The sequence below is a fragment of the Phodopus roborovskii genome, unplaced genomic scaffold (genome assembly GCF_943737965.1).
Source record: "Phodopus roborovskii unplaced genomic scaffold, PHOROB, whole genome shotgun sequence".
Taxonomy (NCBI): domain Eukaryota; kingdom Metazoa; phylum Chordata; class Mammalia; order Rodentia; family Cricetidae; genus Phodopus; species Phodopus roborovskii.
In genome coordinates, this window is record NW_026125059.1 from 9,164,149 (window position 1) to 9,184,017 (window position 19,869).

Below are 19,869 nucleotides of genomic sequence, written 5' to 3' on the forward strand. Positions count from 1 at the left end.
GGCTGTGAAGTCTGTGGAGCAAGAAGTATGACTGGCAGAGGAGGACTCGCCGGGGCCAGGTCTCGGAAGGTGAGAAGCCAGCTCTGCTTCCTGTCTGTGCTGTGTGCTTCCGGGCCCGCCTCCTTTGCAAGCTGCCTGATCTTCCATGCCTTCTCTCCCCTGGAGGTATGAACTCCGGTGGAAATCCCCTCCCTTATGTTGCTTCTGCCATGTATGCTGTCCCAGTGACAAGAAATGTAACTAGCAGAGAGGGACATCACTAGCTGTGGCCAAAGCCAGGAAGATGAAGGCGGAAATGGCCAATGCCCTATTGCTTCATATGTGTGCACGAAGAACGGCCAGCCCCCTTCCCAGAGGCCCAGCAAATACGACCAAATTCTATTTACGTGACAACTCCCTTTGTGTATATGTTTTCCTTTTCATTTTCACACATATAATTTTATTTTCTTGGCTTGGCCACCTCACTGTCTGTTGCGTCAGCTGTGGCAGTGTTCTCTTAATAAATATTGTATAAATTTATTTTTCTATTTTGGCTCCTTCCTTTTCAATCCCTTTCTTCATACAAATCTATGACCTACCTAAGCTGCTCTGCTAAGCCTGGTGTTAAAATGAATAATATCAAAATAGACTTCAAGGTCAACCATGCAGACTTGGACTTGGATGCCTTCTCTATATCTAACTCTCTTATTTTTGAGCTAACTTCTGCTAGCCTCAGTTTACCTACCTGTAAAGTAGAGACACCCTCCCCCCTTGACATGAGGAATTGATCAAATGATACATGTAAAATGTCTGCCACATATTGGTGTGGGACATAAAAAAATCATTCTACCGCAGCTATTTTGTTATTGATTTTGACACTTGGGATATTTTGGTTAGTGTTATTGAGTAGCATTGCTCTGAGATGCCTCTTTCCAATAGCTCAGCAAGAGAAAAGAATCTGCCCCCTTCCAAGAATACCATATTTTTTTTTTTCCTCAAGCACACTTAGGCACTTTCTGACTGTTATTAAATTAAAATGTTTATCCCTCAGGAGAGAAAACAATCAACTCCCACACCAATTCTATTTATGAAACAAAATGCGTTGGGTTTCTCCCTGATGCAAGTCCTCCTTTATATGCAATCTCTCTGAAATAGAAGGTGTTTAGAATGAGCGTTGTATGTACGTCTCTGTGTGTTCACATGTTTGTTTAGGGGATCCACTGATATTTGAGAACTGTCTTAAAAGCCATCCTTTATCTGCTGTTGCCAAGAAGCTACTACCACAGTAGCTCTTAGACCTCAATGGACCACAGCAGATTCTATGGCATGGGTGACCCAGCACTGTGCTGGACTGGGATAGTTAGAGTCTCACCATCAAAGGCAAAGTTTCAGAGACACTTGTCCTCAGCTTGGGAGAGATCAAGTATCAGCAGACAGACACCAGACACGGGCCAGTCACCTGAGACCCAAACGTTCACACACACTTGTGTTGGGGTGTCCACACTGCTGCTCATCTCTATTGTATTCTTAGTCTGTGCTGTAAGCTGACAGGCAGGAGCAGTCACCCCTGGGGAGAACAGGAGTCTTTTTGGATGTCGTTAAACGTGACTCAGGTGTTTTTCATCCAGTTGGGTGGAAAATTTATTTCCTTGGAATCAGGAATAGTGTGCTTTTCTCCAGTTTCTGTTCAGAAACTGAGATGAGAGGCTGCCTTCTCTGGGGTGTTCTAACAGCTAATCTCCCACACAAGCGCCACCCCGAGAGTAGCCCTGCCACCAATGCTCTTGCGTCACCCACTGGAGCCACTGCTTCAGTACTCAGATGCCCTGTCGCTAATTGTTTGGCCATCAAGGCTCAGCATTTGTCTGTGAATGTCCAGTGTCTAGCCGAGCTGAGGACTTTGAAGTACTCGGTGAAACTTGGTGGATTATTGAGATGAAAGAAAGACAGCACCAACAACGGGGTGTGGTTCCGTCAATGCCTGCTTTATAGGGTGTCTGACTCATCCCACCACATCTGGAATGTTTCCGGGTTTACCAATAAAAATGAAAGGCTGGTCACCCTGTTTCTGGGTGAGGAAACTCGCACAAACTGCGGGATCATTGCATGGCACTATCTGTTCTTTCTTAAAAAAAAAAAAAAAAATCTGTGCGTGCGCACGCGCGCGCGTGTGTGTGTGTGTGTGTGTGTGTGTGTGTGTGTGTGTGTGTGTGTTGGGAGGCATGTGTGCACATGTTTACAAGTGCATGTGAAGGTCAGAGGTTACAAGGTTACTGTCCAGTGTCTTCTTCAAATGCTTTGTAGATCAGAGCGTATGTCATTGAACTTGCTACTGACGGATTCAGTTGGACTGGCCAGGCAGGCATCAGACTCCAGATAAGTTCGTGTCTCTGCCTCCCTGGTGCTAGAAATGCAGACACATGCCCCCACTTCCATCCTACATAGCTGCCGAGGTCCTGCTGCTTGTGTGCCAAGACCTTTGTCAATGGAGCCATCTTTCCACCCCTCTTCTCCTTTACCATCAGAGCTGCTGTCAATGTCAGGACGGTACTCCTGAAGCCAGGGGAATAGTTGACTGCCTCTTGTTGTTGCCCATCTTCCCAGTTTCCCCTTGGGTAATAACAGCTCTCTGTCCCTGTAGGATTCAGCCTTCCTCCAGCCTTGGCCAAATGGTAGAATCTACCATTGACTTATGGCTCCAACACACCCTCTAGTCCTGGCCCTCCAGGGACACTTACATCTATGACCTCTTTGATAACCAAGGATCATGTACCAAACCAGGCCAGATGGACACAGTCTAGAAGCGCTGAACAAGGAAGAGCCTGTGCTCTTAGTTCATGGACACTCTTAGCAGAGAGGAAGAGCGTCTGATGTCAGAGAAGTGACCGGCCTTGGTGTGATGTCAGCTTGGGGAAGCAGAGCTGGGAGCTGGAGAGAGACACTGGCTGCCAACGTCTCTGAGCTGATGGATCGGCCCTGCCAGACTGTCCTGGCTGTTTTAGTGAAATGAGTGTGTATTTTTGTGCGTTAGTTTGTTTGATATGGAATCCAACTTAGAGCCAAAGAATCCTAACATTGTAAATTTACATCAATACAGGATGTTGAAGATCTAATTTTACATATTCTTCCCACTTTCCAAATCTATTAAATTCCTAGTATTTTTTTAAATCCTCCTTTGCAATCCATGACTCTACAAGTTTGTATTTTTGTGCATACAAGTGGAGTGAAGTTGGGGAGCTGTTTAGATAGTTGATAAGTAAAGACTAAACACAAGTGGGGATTCCCTTCTCCCCTCCCCTCCAGCAGAATCTGACTCCAGTTAGAGATACCCTAAGCACTCCATGGTTACTGCTTCCTGGGAGACCAAAGGCTACCTAGGAGGAAGGGATGCATCTGCCCCCATTTGCCAGATGAAGTAACAGACTATATGCAGAGAAGCCACACAGGCGGCAATCAAGAGTGTGGTGTGTGTGTGCGAGTTACAAGCTAGTAAAAATGCATTCTTCTATGGATGTGTTAAGCAAATGTGAGTGTCTGCAGTATGTCAGAAACAGTTACATGTGCGGGAAATACTGAGGTGAACAAGAGGGTCATGGGGATTTGCATTCTAACAGGGTGACATAATGCACAAGAAACCACAGGAATATAATTTCTGGCACTTAGGAGAGCCTGGAGGAAAATTAAGGGATAATCAGTGGCTGGAGTCAGGGAACACGTAGATGAGCTTGTCAAAGTGCTCCTTCTGAGCGGACTCATTCCGGCAGAGGTAGGAGTGGTGATGGCCCAGGAATGAAGGCCTGTTCCTCACAGATGTTGCAGTACATACCTGGGGATGGCTTAGGGGCCAAAGGCAGCCTTCTATAGCAGCATGCTTGGCCGATGACAAGTGTCCCATGGCAATCCTTTGACTAAGCTTTGTTTTGAGTCAGAGACATCAGTGACCTAAACCTCTCCTGGGGATGAGACACCTGGGACCCTGCTCAGTTTGTTTGGCGGTGGTGAACACCATCCATCTCCACTCTACAGCCTGCCTGTCCCCTCCGCCAGTTCCCTCATCCATAAAGAATGTGCAAGTGGCACTTCACACAGTGACTGTATACATAAAGCACCCGGGAGTCAGCTTCCCCCTTTATTTTCAACTTGGGGAGTACACAGGAAGAGAGCCCCAAGCAGGAGGCGTCTTCCTCCTTCAGCACACGTCCACCTGAGCAGGGGAGCCCATGAAGAATCTTCAGATGCTAACAACAGAAATGCACTGTGACCAAGTGAAGCAAGAAGGGGACAGGAAAGCTTACAGGAAGAATGCCTAACCGAGCATACAATAAACGGGAAACCATAGGACCAGCTAGCAAACAGCACAGGAACACAGCACATCTTACAACCAGCTTCTGCTCTGAGATGGAATCCTTTGGTCTAGCTGGGATCCCAAGCCTCTGTGGGGTGAAGGAGAGGTGCAAAGACTTGACTGGCGGTTGCTAACCCTGAAACTGAAGAGAGATGATGGCGTCACAAATGAGGAGCAGAGGGCTGGGAGATGTGCAAGACTTGAACTCGGACCCATTTGTAGCATCCACTTAAAGGCGAGTGTGGTGGGAGCTCACCTGCACTCCTACAGCGAGATGCAGGCCCGAGGCAAGAGAATCCCAGAAGCTTTGTCTGGCGTATCCGGTAATGAACGACAAAGAGACACTAACCGAAACAAGATGGAAGCAAGGACTGGCAGCTGAGCTTGTCCTCTGAGTTCCACGTGCGCACTACGGCACAGGAACGCACACATGCTCACACACACACACACACACACACACACACACACACACACACACACACACAATGAAGTGTCAAAGGAGCAACAAACAGAGAAAAACACAGAATACTCAGCACAAAGGAAATGGATGCAGGCTTCTAGCAAAGGGGGAAATTCTTCTTACTTGTCAACCCAGCATAAGGGCAGAGAGTACGAATGCCAACTATAAAATGGGTTTAGTAATAGGCAATCTTCAGGAGCACGAGAATATCAAGCCATTAGGGTGTGAACCCCAAACGTCTCCTCCAGTGAGCAGAGAGAGTCCAATCTTGCGGTGCTCTCCTCCCAGCCCTCTAAATCATCTCCCAGACCCTCATCTGAGAGGTGACTGTGCTTCATCAGTTGTTTCCAGGGTCCTGTGACCGAGCATGTTCTGAGGAGAGTGTCCAGCATGTGCTGTGAGTCGTGTATTTTAGGACCTTTCAACTACTGGCTTACACATTCTAGAACAGATAGACTTCTAATGCTGGCTGATTTTATACGCTACTGAAGTTTGTAGAGATATAGACATCTGCACAGTGGCTAAATCAACACTTGGTGTCTTTGCCTCACCGTGGCTCTATTTTACCCTGTCCTTGAAAAACAATGAAGCTTCATGCTGAGGATTACAAGAAGAATGAGGTCCCCAGAGCAGAGACCCTGGTGGGACATGAGTATACATCCATGAAGCATGTGACTCTTCAAGCCACCACAGGAGAAATGGAGGAGCCTAAATAAACACTTCCAATTGGAAGAACCACCATCAATATTCAATTGCCTGACTATTGAAAATTTAAATTGTTCCATTTTTCCTGTTGTGAACAAAGCATCCCAAACCACCCATTTGCATATGCTATTGTCAATTTTGTCCATCCTCTCTACAAAGTGTGACTCTTGTGGAAACCACCTGGATTGTGATGTATTGTCAAGAATCATTTCTTGGGTGTAAGATAAGCATTTAGAATGTAGCTGGAAATTACGCTGGTTTAACAAAGCTCTCAATCCTCATAAAAGACCCTTCTTTTGCACCAGACAGAGACCATTGCAGAAATCCACAACTGGCCAAAATGCAGAGAACAACTGAGTGTAGGAGGCAAGCCACAATCGGCATGCTTATTACACAGCCTGAACGCCTTCCTATGGCTGAGGGAGCATCTCAGGAGAGGGCGAAGAAAGGCTGTAAGAAGGTGAAGCCCTGACGTGTCTTCTAAATACGACAGGGAGGTGACATTTCAACAATATGGTCACCTAAACAAGTCCCAAACAATAACACCAGTCAGTTAACATGCCACCATGGAAGGGGACAACCTTAGAAGGCCTCGCCCCTAGGTGAAGAGCTACAGACAATTACTGACTGCTAAGAGAGAGAGAAACAGTCTTCCTTAGGGATGAAGCCCCTAACTGATTATCCAATACTAGGTGGTCGGCTTTAAAAACATGCATGACCAGCCCCTAATGGACTTAGGGTGCTGCTTCTATCTACTTATGAATGTGCGTGTGTAGCAATAATAATGAAAGAAATCGTGGCCATGAACTTGAGAGAGCAGGGCGGGAGGGTGGTATGGAAAACAAGATTTGGAAGGAGAGGGAGTTTAGATACCCATACTCCTTACAAGGGAGGGGTAGAGTTGCTGTGAAAATCTTAAAAATACATTAAAACACGAAACAATTCATCTTTGTGTTCAGAGAAATCACCAAATTAAGAACTACCTTTACAGTGGAAAAATCAATTGCATGTGATTTGACAATGATGCGTATTTAAGAACAGAAGAGCATCAACAAAAACAGAAAATGGATGAAGAAAACACCAAGGAAGAGAAAATTTCTCCCCACCACCCATCTGGATTATCAACTCCTACCCAAATAGAAGCTTTCCTTAATCTTTTTTTTTTTTTTTTAATGATTTTCTCAAACCAAAACGAGCCTTGCGCTAACGGAACTCGAATGCAGACAGGCCAAGGGCAGAGTAGCAAATCCCTCCGAGCCTACAGTTTCTGTGTTTGAATTCGCCGTCTGCCTTCTCCTGAGTAGATCAGGAAACAAACAAGCTTTGGGAAGCCAGAGCACTCCAGAGATGCAGAACTCAACTCCATGGTGGGTCAGTCCTTGGCCTCCCTCATCTCTCTCTGTCTGCATTTCCTTTACACACCCATGGTCACGGTCGAAGTGAATAATGATATATTTTTGTTGTTGTTTGAGAGAAGCCCTTGAAAGCCATTCCGAGACCGGGGTCCAGAAATCTAATCTTTGTTTGATTCTTGTTTAGTGGGATTCAAATCCCAACTTAATTTAATCTTTTGACTTATCCTGCGGTTTCTGCCTGATTATATTCTACTGCCACCAGTGATAGGATTGTGGGGACCGAATTTCGCTATTAGCACTTTGAGAAAGCGGGGTGGAGCAGAAGCCAGCGCTGGCACTGGCATTAGTCAAAGAAACCCACTACAAATGAATGACCCCTTCCTCGGCTTTCCCCCACTGCCTCATTTTAATAAGTTATAGCCAGAATCTCCAGAAAACAGGGTGTGACATGCTAGGCTCACAGACACCTTAAAACAGTGGTTCTCCTCTTGTAGGTTGGGGAGGGGCAAATATCAGACATCCTGCATACCAGATGATACATAACAGTAGCAAGATTACAGTTACAAAGTAGCAATGAAATAATTTTATAGTTGGGGGGTCGCCACAACATGAGATATTAAAGGTTTGCAGCATTAGGAAGGTTGAGGACCACTGCCATAAACCAGCCATGTCCTGTAACAGACAGGCCTTTGTAAGGCTTCATTAACAATTTTGCAATCTGTTTATATGATCATTGTAATTAAGGTTTTATAGCATTTAGAAATGTTGACTCAGTATAGAAACAATATATAAGCTAAGTCTCTGGAATTTTCTGGCCCGGGTCAAAAATCCCAATTCCACCTCTTCCTAGAGAGGTGCCCTCCCGTGAGTTCATGACCTTACTGTAGATTGCTTTCTTCATTCCTTGCTGGACTGTCTCTTGGATTTTTGTAGTTTAAGACCAACCATGCACGGGAAGTCTTTAGGAAATGGTATAGCATATGCAACTTGCACATAAAATGTCACCCAGGATACAAATGAAAAGGGCAGGAGATTGAACGAAACGAAGGGAAGCGACACTTCGTCCCAAGAGCCGTAATCTCCCTCTTGTGTCACCTTCATTTTCTCAGTCTCTGACTTCATCTTCTGTAGAGAAGCAAGAGCATCTTCTATGGAGAGGGAGGTGCCATACAATACCTAGTCAGTCGTGGAGAGGGAAGTGCCCTACAAGATCCAGTCAATAGGAACATGTATAAAAAAATTCTGGTCCTCAGTAACAACCTTTTAAACCAAGAAATGTCCCACCCAGCAGATGGACAGTGAGGGGCGGGGAGACAGTCTATGTAAACATTAGAGGTTTCTCTGCAAACCATGCTGACATATTTGGGTTGATTATAGCAAGAAGGTAATGTATTACCATGGTATTGGGTCATGCACAGCTTTTGTGGGAAAGATGCAGGCAAGCCTAGTGCAAGAAACTGTGCACACTGCTTCAGGTGATATGTAGAAGTGGCCAGGGCTGGTTCGGTGCACATGGCTCCTGGACCACCCTATGCTGTAGGAGTTAGCCCCCTGCTGTCACAGCTTTGGGGACTGGATCTCCATTTCTGGGTTCCATAGCTGCCAGGGAGCCATCCCTGAAGTCTGCTTTCCACTTGGATTCTAGACATACCTGGGCATCCCACAGGGATGGCAATATCTTGGCTTCCAGGTTACATGGAGCTGGGTACCTATGAGAGTTCTAACTGCTTCTTGGGGATAAAACCCTCTGCCCCCAAATAAGAAAATCCCTTCAATATAGAATGGTTTGGTATAGAAGAAATAAGAATAATGACTAAGGCATAGTTCACACTATTGATATCTTCCATGACAATTGAAAGTATAAAATGGTTTATTCTTTATCTGAAAGCAAGTTTGAGATATGCTGAAAGACGCTTAAATCATTTACATCCTCTGAATATACAACAAAAAATAATAAATCATTCACTCTGGTAATTCATCCAAGGAAGTTATCAGAGCAGCACTCACGTACTTACAAGGGTATTAACTAAAGCTTTATATATTGATCAAAAATGACAATACTCTAAATTCTATAACAATTAAAGGATGATTTAACAATGGTAAACTTATTATTTTAAGCATCACTTGAACTATGTTGTTAAGAAAAAAATAAGAGCTCTGAAAATTAGCATTCCTAATGGAATCATGAACTTGACGCTGTTTAAAGAGGTTTACATTACCAATCTTACCAGATCGTCAAAACAACTCCAAGAACCACAAAAGGGAAGGACCATTTCTGCAGGGAACTTAAGTCAATTGCCCCTGAAGAAGGTGAACAGGAACAGCTAAACACAGTTTCAAGGTGGTAGGGACCTCCCTCCTGGGTGTGACTCTCCCCAAAGCAAAGCTTTCCTTTGGTGACAAAAGGGAACATTGCCTGCAACTGGAAGTCCCATGCTGACACCCTGATCTCTGTTTTGAAGAGGGCCTCTTCTCCTGGAAGGCTAAATAGACCAAGGTGGAGCTACGCGCATCCCTGCAAAAGAGCACTTGCCGCTTTTGCAGAAGTCCTAGGCTGGGTTTGATTCGTAGTGCTGTAATAGACGATGACTAACTTAATGCAAAGTCTCACCTCTTACTCATCACTTTCTATATAAGTTTATGATTGTTGACCTTCAAAGCTTACCTTCATAGGGCCGGGGAGACGGTTCAGTTCATAAGGCACTTGCTGTGCAAGCATGAAGACTTGAGTTTAGGTCGCCAGGACCAAGGGAAGAGGCAGGCATGGCAGCAGGTGCCTGTAATCTCAGCACTGTTAGAGCTCCTAGGCCAGTAAGTCTACACAACTGGTGAGCTACAGATTCAGTGAGAGACTGTCTTCAAAATAAACAATCTGGAAAGTCATAGCAGAAAGCACTAGACTTCTGGCCTTTTTCCCCTCGGGTACTCTTCATGTCTCAGAATACCTGCAACTGAAAGTTTTCTAGTCCCGTTAGGTCCCGCCGCCACTTCAGCTCAAATAAACACACGGACGCTACATTAGTTATAAAACTGTTGGCCTAAGGCTAGGGCTTCTTATTGGCTAGCTCTGTCTTAATTATTAACCCATTACTATAAATCTAAGTATTTCCACACGCTCTTATGTTAGTGGAGAAGGGTCCAGACCTGCTACTCTTTCCTCCGTTACATGGCATCTTCCCACAGACTCTCTCTGTCTACCTTTTCCAGAATTCTCTTCCTCTCCTAGCCCCACCCATCTTCCTGCCCCTATTGGCCAAACAGTGTTTTATTCATCAACCAATAAGAGAAGCATATATACAGAAGGACGTCCCCCATCAGACCCCTAGCTCACAGTTAGTCATCTTCTCTCCATCCTGTCTCCAGGTACTCCTGGACAGAGATAATGTGATGGTTTGAAAGAAAATGAGTATACACGGGAGTGGCACTATTAGAATGTGAGACCTTGTTGGATTAGGTATGGTCTTGGAGGAAGTGTGTCACTGTGGAGGTGGGCTTTGAGGTTGCATACGTGCTTAAGCTGCACCCAGTGAGACAGACCACTTCCTGCTTCCTGTGAGTAAAGATGTAGGACTCTCAGCTCCTTCTCCAGCACCATGCCTACCTGCATGCCTCCATCTCACACCACAATGATGATGGACTAAACCTGTGAAAATGTAAGTCACCCCAATTAAATGTTTCCCTTTATAAGAGTGCTGTGGTCATGGTATCTCTTCCCAGCAATAGAAACCCTAACTAACACGATGACCACGACAACTTTGAGGAATATCATCCAGTGATTTGTAGAGTGTTCCTCAGTGGGATTTGATTGATGATTTTATCCTGATGAGTCATGGTGTTGATGGGTTTGAAAGAAAAGGACCCAAGAGGAAAAACGAAATTTCACCACAGCACATCCATTTGTTTCTACTATCATCAAGGTGTGTCTACCCCCACTATTTATTTAGGTCACCTGGCTGAGGTAGCATTTGTCAGGCTTTTTCACTGATCAGATACTCTTTACTTCTTTTCCTTAATGTACTCTTCAGGAAAAACAAGTGTCAGTGAGCACTCTTCCCCTAAGAAGAAGTTGTGGTCCATCTCCCTGAGGATTTTGTACCTACACATATTATGGAGAATTCATCTGCCTCAGAAGACATCTGCCTATTATTCTCCATTTATATGATCTTTTAGTTACCTTACTATTTCTGTGACAAAACACCATGACCAAAGCAACTAATAAAAGAACGTATTTAATCGGATTATGGTCTCAGAGGGTGACGTTCCATGAGGGTGCTGTGAAGGCATGGTAGGAGGAATCGCTGAGAGCTCACATTTTGATCTGCAAGTTAGAGACACAGAAAGAGACAGAAAAATACCGGAAAAGGTTTGAGCCCTTTGAAACATCAAAGCCTGCCCCCCAGTGACACACCATTCCCAATAAGCCCACACCTGGTAAACCTTTCCAAACTGTTCCACTCACTGGAAACCAAGTATTCAAATGTATGAGCCCATGGAGGCCATTCTCACTCAGACCGCCATGTTTGCTCATTTGATCATCTATTAAAAACTAAGAGCCTAGTATGTTTATTCTATATTTCAGGCCAATATCACACTATGGATTTTGTAGTCCTTATTGTTTGCTTTTGAATTTTAATAAAGACTTTCAATAGAACCATGCCCAACCCCACACAAACTCACTGGAAGACATGGAGGAGTTAATAGCCAACAGACAACTCTGAGCACTGGATGTGTGCCCCCATGAGACTGCTCTCTTTAGCAGATGGTCATATGATTAGCCATCAACATACTTGCTTCTTTAGCAATTGTTTCTTCACCTTTAGCCCAAATCAAGTTTTTGATGACATCACGAAACCAGTTTGCCAAATGATTGGTCTCCAAGCTCCGTCATAGAAAACCATTCCTCTCCAGAGTCACTGATATGTTAGTGACAACATCCAAGGTCCTCCTCTGCCTGCCCCTCAGTACTCAGCTGCCTTTGCCGTCCCGACTGTGTCCATTTCTCCTCGAGTGCTGTCCTTCAGCACTGACTAGACCTTGTTCACCTGAGTAACATATAACCACAAAGAAGAGCCTGAGGCACAAATCCCACCCTCCATCATGGTTCACATGCAGAGACATGTTTCCAGCACCATTTTCTTCTGCCTCCCATGACTCAGAGCCTATCTCCTGCTAACTCCTTTGTAGTCCATCTCTCTTCCTGTCTTTTCTGTTTTCTTTCATTCTCAACCTGTAAACAATCCGCACTATCACACCCCCTTCACCGCCATCATCACCCTATCCTAGCAGTTTTGAATACTTAAATATATGGTACACACTGTGAGCACTACATAACAGGATTTCCTCTCACCATAACATTGATGCTAATAAACAGATATTAACATATTAATGGATGCCCTTCTCTTCAAACTGGAAGTCAGATTTGAAGAGTTAAGTGAAGTCGATTAAAGCCATGTTTCTGGAGAGAACAAAGCCAGGTAGATATGATAGCAAGGACCTGCAGAAAAATCTAGATATTCCCACCACTTTAAAACTATTTTCTCTGCCCTTTGTTATTTTCTTCTGAGAAAAATATGAAACACATCTGTTTCACTTACCTCTCCTCATTCCATGCCACTAACACACTAATGCATGCGTCTCCTTCAAAAAGTCGATGTTGGAGTAAAATTAAAAATAATCACGTTAAATCTTCAACCCTCTATAGAGGGATGGCATGGGATCTCCAAGAGGACAAATAAAGCTTATAAACAAAAACATGGATTATCCAGGGTCCCCAGGCAGTAAGTTTTAAGCTGAGCTGGCCCGGAAAACCGTAAGCTTAATACCCACACTGGCAAATATTTCCACAAACATTAACCCCCGTATAGCAGTGTAGAAGGTCAGAGGAGGAGAGAGACACATCTTGGACCCCGGGTGACTGTAAAATTACAAAAACCACGGATTTGGTGCTGGCCTCTAATATTTTGGCTTTTCTTTCTCTCTTTCCTCTCTCTCTCTCTCTCTCTCTCTCTCTCTCTCTCTCTCTCTGCTTCCTTCCTTTCTTCCTCCCTCCCCCTCCCTCACTCTTCCTTCATTTTAATTTTCATACCAAGGTAAATAGTTCATGGGTTGTTTATTTTCTGTCTATTCCTGGTCAAATTGAGTTCAAAATAATCAGATAACCCAGGAGCATCTCTGGTTGGCCCTGCTAATTCTAACTCGTGATTTTTCCAGAGTAGCTATGCAGTGAATGAATGGAGTTATCAGTTAAAACAAGCTTAAAACTATTAACAGAGGGAAATTACAGCTTCAGCAGCTAACCCCAGGTAGAGAGGCTCTGGTGTGGCACTAAGGCTCAAGGTTGGGGGCAGCCACTCATGCCCCCCACAACAGCAGTTGACTGTTCCATGCCAGACAACACTGCAAACTTGCTCCTGACACCTTACTCTATTTGTGGCCTTAATTGAGGGACCCAAACAAACAAATTAATCACTCTGGCCCATAAAAGTGACAGAATTCATAGGGCAGCATTCTTCATTCCCTCCAATTTGTTTTCTTGAAATCCCCACAGCGATTTATTTGCTGAATATGCGAGTTTTCCCCCCTTATGAAAATTACAAATTGTTGCCAAGGTTAAGGAGTTAATATTCTCATTCAATATTTATTTTATGGGGAGTCAGAGGAAGCGCAACTGTCTCTTCTCTCCTCTCCACTGCGAAGTCGGGTTTCTTAATCAAAGTGACAAGGACACTGTCCTTCGGATGATCCCCTGAATCATCGAGACTAAAATATGAGCTTTATTAATCAACAGACCCTGATTAATTATTATAAAGCACAGCTTCTACGGTTCTGTACATTTTAATAATTCCTGCAGAAGGCTAACAATGTCCCAAGAGAACCAGAGTCTTTGGGGTTTGAATTTTTCTCAGCAATGTCACAATAAATAGTCAAGAGCAGCAGCAAGCTTCCTCTCATCCACTCAGCTTCAAGCCAGAAAGCCAGAGACAACCTTCTCCTCGTTTCCATCTATAATTCATCATTTGCATACAAAGTAAGGAGCCAAGAACCAGCCGTTTCATCAGTTTTCAAAATACCAAGGGATGATGAGGGTGATTTATGGACAGTCATGTGATCTGGTTCACACAATCAGGCTATTTCTGTAGAGAACAGCCTGACAGGATCTACTGATAAGAGTTACCATGCTCAAGACAGATGAGGGGCAGGCTGTGGTCCTGCCTGGGAACTCCTGTGACTGTGGACACTCTGACCTTGTTTGTGTGCCAAGTCCATCTCCAGTCCTTCTTGGCACCAGGACAGGATTCTGTCCTAGTGAACCGGCCAGCATGTACGTGCCTTTTTTGAGGCCTCTGAGATAACACTCTTAGTACTAATGCCTGCATCTTTGTCTCTTGCTCGCTGTATGTATGTATGAAGGTTATCTATCAATATATTACCTAGATGTATACACATTTGTGTATATACATTTTATCATTTTAAGTTAATATTGCATGACACATACATACTTTGAATTTTTAATTCATATCTTTGATAACCTTTTAAAAATTATTAAATTGGGGTCAACTTGTTATGCAATGAACAGGACATATTTTTTTAATGACATGATGTCACAAGCTCTTCTTCCCATGCACACCTGGTGTGACCCAAGTTTAGTCCAGGAAGAAGAGCATCAGTTGCAGAGATGTCAGGAGCTCCAATGCAGAGCCCTGAAATAAGCAGAATACTACAACACAGACCCCACATCTGGTTCCTTGGCAGTTTCTTGGAACACAGAAAACATTAAGAAAGAGAAGATATTCTTACATTGAAATAACTTACTTCTATCATTTGACATAAGAACTCAAACCATTTGTAAATGCAATACTGATATATGTAATTAAAAACACAGATAAGGATACAGAAACAGATTTCTCCAGAGCTGCCAGTAGACATGTGGGGTCTGGTGGACAAGGCAACTCTACCTCTGCCCAGGAACTCTATCCCACTTATTTCTTTTCTTACATCCTTAGCCCAAGGCTTCCGGCTTCAAGTTCTTCCTAGACGTCCTCTGTGGCTACTAGAACACTGACCACTGAATCAGCATTCCAGAAAAACACAAACAAGACCTGGAAGCAGAGAAAAGGGAAACAAACCGGAACTCACTCCGGCCGGTTGTTGCTTTTTTATCTCTCTGCACTCCAGTGGCCACAGGCATCTTATGAACCAGCAGGCATTACGTGGCCACTGCTAGCTACACACATAGTTGTGAAATGTTACCTTTAACATGCTTCATGGTTACCCTGAGAATATAAGAAAGGGAAAAATAAGTATTAGGAACACGGCAGCCCCAAATCTCACCAGAGAAATTAACTTAGAGAGTGTTTGAGGCTATAAGCTTCTTCTCACATCTGTGAGGTTACAGCTATCCCAGCTGTTCCAGCCTCCTCTTCTACCACACCCCTCCTTAAGCAGGAGATAAAATGTGCAGACAGGGACACAGTACATGAACGTAGGAGTTACCCACAGTCCTTTTCCTCCATGGTCGAGCTCACTGAGAAAATACGATAGCCTGCCATCCTTATTGATGGCAGTGTGGATTATACCAAAGCTTCCCCTCCCGATAAAATCCTCTTGGGAATTCGCCCAAGTCTATGGAACTTTTGGAAACCCTACATGTGACTGTAGAAAAATCTGATAGAGAACCCTGGGCTGGGGCTGGAGGGATGGCCAAGCCGTTAAAAGCATTTGCTGTTCTTCCAGAGAACTGAAATTTCACTCCTAGCAACAAATCAGGTGGCTCACAACCATCTGTAACTCAAGCAGCAAGGGGTTCAACGCCTCTGGCCTCCATGGGCATCTGTATTTGTGCGCATATTTACACAGAGACCACAAAACTACACACAAGTAAAAACAACAAAATAAATCATAAACCAACCCTTGGCCGGTCTATCCCTAAGACATACAACAGGAGGACAAAAGGAATCCTAGCTCTGACACTTTCAGAGGTCAGCCCTGCTTGCCTTCCCACATCAGGAGTTCCATTCTGGTAACAAGGTCTGTGTAATGCACATGTCAGGCTTCCTAGAAAACCCCCAGGGCACTTTTGAGGGCAACCATTGTTAGCCTTAACACTTCCTCTCATGCAATTCGGCAGTAACATCTTTGGGCTCTGGAATCCAAGGCTCCCTCACCCGCTTGCCCTGTGGAAGGTTCAAGTTCTCATCACAGATAGCAAGGAAATGAGATTATGATGTTAGCTTTCTCTAGAGATAACAGCAGTCCAGGTCATAAAACTACCATATGGCAGATTTGGCAGCCTCCGCTGAGCACCATGGACTAATTATCACATAGACAGACTCTGGTCCCCATTTGCCAGCGCCTCAGGCCCCCTGTGGCAGGGCCTGGCAACCTGGCAGAGGCGAGAGGCTCTATTGTGTTTGGCAGGGACACGATGTGACCTTACTGTGGCCAGTTCTATCATCTCTCTTAACATTTCGCTCATGATTAAGCTTATCATTTCAAATAAACACAAAATGTCAGGTCTCAGGGTCTGCTTAACAGAGAGAGCCAAAATAGACCTCTGTTTGATTTAAAGGGGGTCTGGGCCAAGGGAGCGATCAGATCACTTCCCCCATCTGACTTTTATTAGAGCCATGCAAGAGCAGGGGGAGGGCAGGGTCCTTGCTGCTCCAATTGGATGGCTGCCACCAGCCAAACCCACTGTGTACAGCCCGCGACTCTCCTCCAGTCTCTGACATACTGACTCAGAGGGGTGGTCCTGAAGTTGACCATCCTGCTTGGTACCTGTGTGCTCTGGAGTTAGTCATTCACAGCTTTCTGGATTCAGTATGGGAAAGGGGACACTGAGTCTGTCCCTCTGAATAAACTCTCCCTGATAAGATGAGCCTTAGGGTTTGTCAGTCTTCCTGACCAGGCCTCAAGTCAGTCTGTCTTTCAGCGGATCTCTTTGATTTGGACACAGCTCGGGAATGCCTCCTCAGGCATGCCTTGGCTCTTCCAGAAGGCACCAATGGGTGAAGGGGAAGGGCTGTGATGATGCTGCTGTAGAGGAGATGCAGTGGTATGGGTTTTGCACTCCTGTGCTGGATGCCTTCACAGCTCTTCCTTCGCCCTGTCACCGGTTTGCAATTGCAGTGTGCATAATTGAATGAGTGGATGCTCCACAGCCACAGAGTCTAGGTGACTGCGGGGCTTGACGCGAAGCAGAAGTCAACGTCTCCACTTTCTTGGAGCCCATTTGCTCGTGGATTTATTTAATAAACATTAAGATGCCTGATTTGCTTCCTGTCTACTCACCAGCTCATCACTCAAATGTTTCCCTCCCTACCTCCCTCTTTCTCCATCCTCAAGACAAATGGACCTCCACTTTGTATTTTGAACAAGCCGAGGTTGGGGTCCTAACTCCTTCTGAGTTCTCTGCTGTTCCCTGACTGAGCAAATTTCTCCCTCACTACACTCAGATGCCGTTGCCTACTTACAGTCTATTCATTTATGTTCAAGGGGTCCTTCCCCAGAAGATAAACCAGGACACTGTGTTCACATGCCTCCAACAATGGCAAATAGCAGACTGACCACTGAATTCATCATGCTGTGCTTTGAAACCCACCCTCTTTCTGGCTAGACACAAGCTTCATCAAAGTCTTGGCTCTAGATTGATCAATGCAATCCCCACTAACCAGCCCAGTGTCTTACACAAAGTGGCACTCAATAAGTATTTGTTTATTGATAAATTGAGCACTTACAAGTGTCGCCAGAAGGGTCTCTCCTGAGACGATGACAGAAAGGCTCCCGGCTTACAGGTAAGGTGACAATGAAGACTCAGAATGATAAATGCTATCATGCATTGGAGACGAGGAGCTGCCATGCTGCAACATGGGCAGCTTTCGATGACTTTAACTATGTGTCTGTAGCTTCCATGAACACTCCCCAGGGGAAGGCAGATGCATGCTAAGACCAAAACAAAACAAAAGCAGTTTGCAACTGATGGAAGACAGAAAACAGATAATTCAGTGAAAACCAAAATGCTTGATTTTCAGAAATCTGGCAGAGCTATTAGGATGCTAAAAATCAATGCTAAAACTTGGAGGACTACTGTGGTTTATGCATTACCCCCCCCAAAAAAAAAAACAGTAAAGGAAGGGAGATAATTATGTGGCCTTGTTCTCATCCAGGAAGGAGATTTTTAAGTCATGACGATGATGGGGAAAGTTTTGAATAAAACCAAAGCCTTGGGCAGCTGTCCAAGAAACAGCTTTACCCTTTGTCCCTCGAGTGAAGCAACCTGAGATGAGAGAATCTGGGTGGGAGAGATGTCACCAAGTAAGCTCAGGAAAATCCCCTTCAGGAGGACATATAACTCACTTCCTCTCCCCTCCCCCTATTCACACCCAATACAACATTGTTTCAAGAAGGCATGCAAGAAACACAGGTCCTGAGGAGTTCTGGTAAGGGCTGAGAGACACCTGTACATAAAGAACTCTAAGGGCAGGCAGTGACACATAGTATCACCATACCAGTGTGGCCAAGCAATCTCAAGGTCCCAAGGAGCATGGATATGTGCAAAAACATAAGAAACAAACAAAGAATACAGTGGAGCCAAACATGAGAAGAGGATTGAAATACATGACCTTCAAGCCCCAGAGGGAACCACCTCCCTGCAGTGAAGGTCAGTGGCATGACGATGGCATGAGCCCTAGAAGTTTCTCTTTTGCTCTTGAATGGCTTTCTCTCTCGTCATATTCTAATCCTCTGAAGATCATAGAGCAAAGGAAAAATGGATACTGAAACCTCAATATTATTGAGACTAAACCTGAGAGTAACCAAAATGATAAAACCAAGGATTTTCAGTCATCAATGGAAATAAAGATCATTGGGTTACACACACACACACACACACACACACACACACACACACACACTTGTAGAAAAATAGGACTGCATGTATGCAACAGGATTCTCTCTACACTGGGATCCGTGATTATGCAGTCACCATGAAAACGAGCAGCAAGAAAGGCTACGGGAGCTGGACCATGAACTCTAAGTCTAAGATGATTAAAGGTGGAAGGAAATGAGCTGCAGTGTGCTGGGAAGGAGTGATGGACGGACAAGCATGGGCCAAAGCAAAGAGGTCTGAGTAGCCTAGGCTAAGGACATCCCCCAGTAATGAAGCAGGTTAGGAAAACCCATACAAAGCAGACTCTAAATGTAAAGTGCATGATTTCCTCCAGGGTTCTGCATTCGCCAAAGCCTTATAGGCTTTGAAAATGGAAGCTTTTAAAGTGGAGAAGACATGGTTAGACTTGATATTTTAGAAATCAGGGTTCTGAAGTCACCACTTCAGGTGACTGGCATTGCAGCCAACAAAAGCAGGAAGATCCAGCAAGGGAAGGTGACAGACAGAGGACAGACAGCAGAGGCTTGGAGACTAGGTAACCTAGGGAGACTACAGGAAGTGCATGGTGATTGGGTGTCAGAGAGGCAGTGCAATGGGAAAGGAAGCACTGCAAAGACATTTCCATCCATCTTTTGCTGTCTTTGATGCTTTTGTCTGTGGCTTAGCTCCTAGTGTGAGAGAGAGGCCAGAAGACAATCTCAGGTGTCACTCATCAGAAGCCCTCCACCTTCTGTTTGGAAGCAAAATCTCTCACCAGCATTGGGATCACCATTTAGGCTAGCTTAGCTGGAGAGTGAGCTGGAGAGTGCCTGTCTCTGACTCTCCCACTCCCCCCACTTTAATTGAATGATTAAAGGCATTCAATAACACTGCTGGCTCTTAAACTGGGTTCTGGGGCTTGAACCAAGGTCTTTGTGTTTGCGTGGAGCCCCTCCACCAGCTGAGCAATCTCCCCAGATTCAAGTCCAGTCTCTTCTGAACTACTCTCCAGTTTGAATTCTTACCGCATCCATTTTGTTGTCTCATTGCCTACATGTTTTATTATTTAAAATGTCCGTATTTTATTTTACGTATATGAGCATTTTGCCTACTTGTATGTATATACGCCCCGTGTGTCTGGTTCCCACTGAGGTCAGAA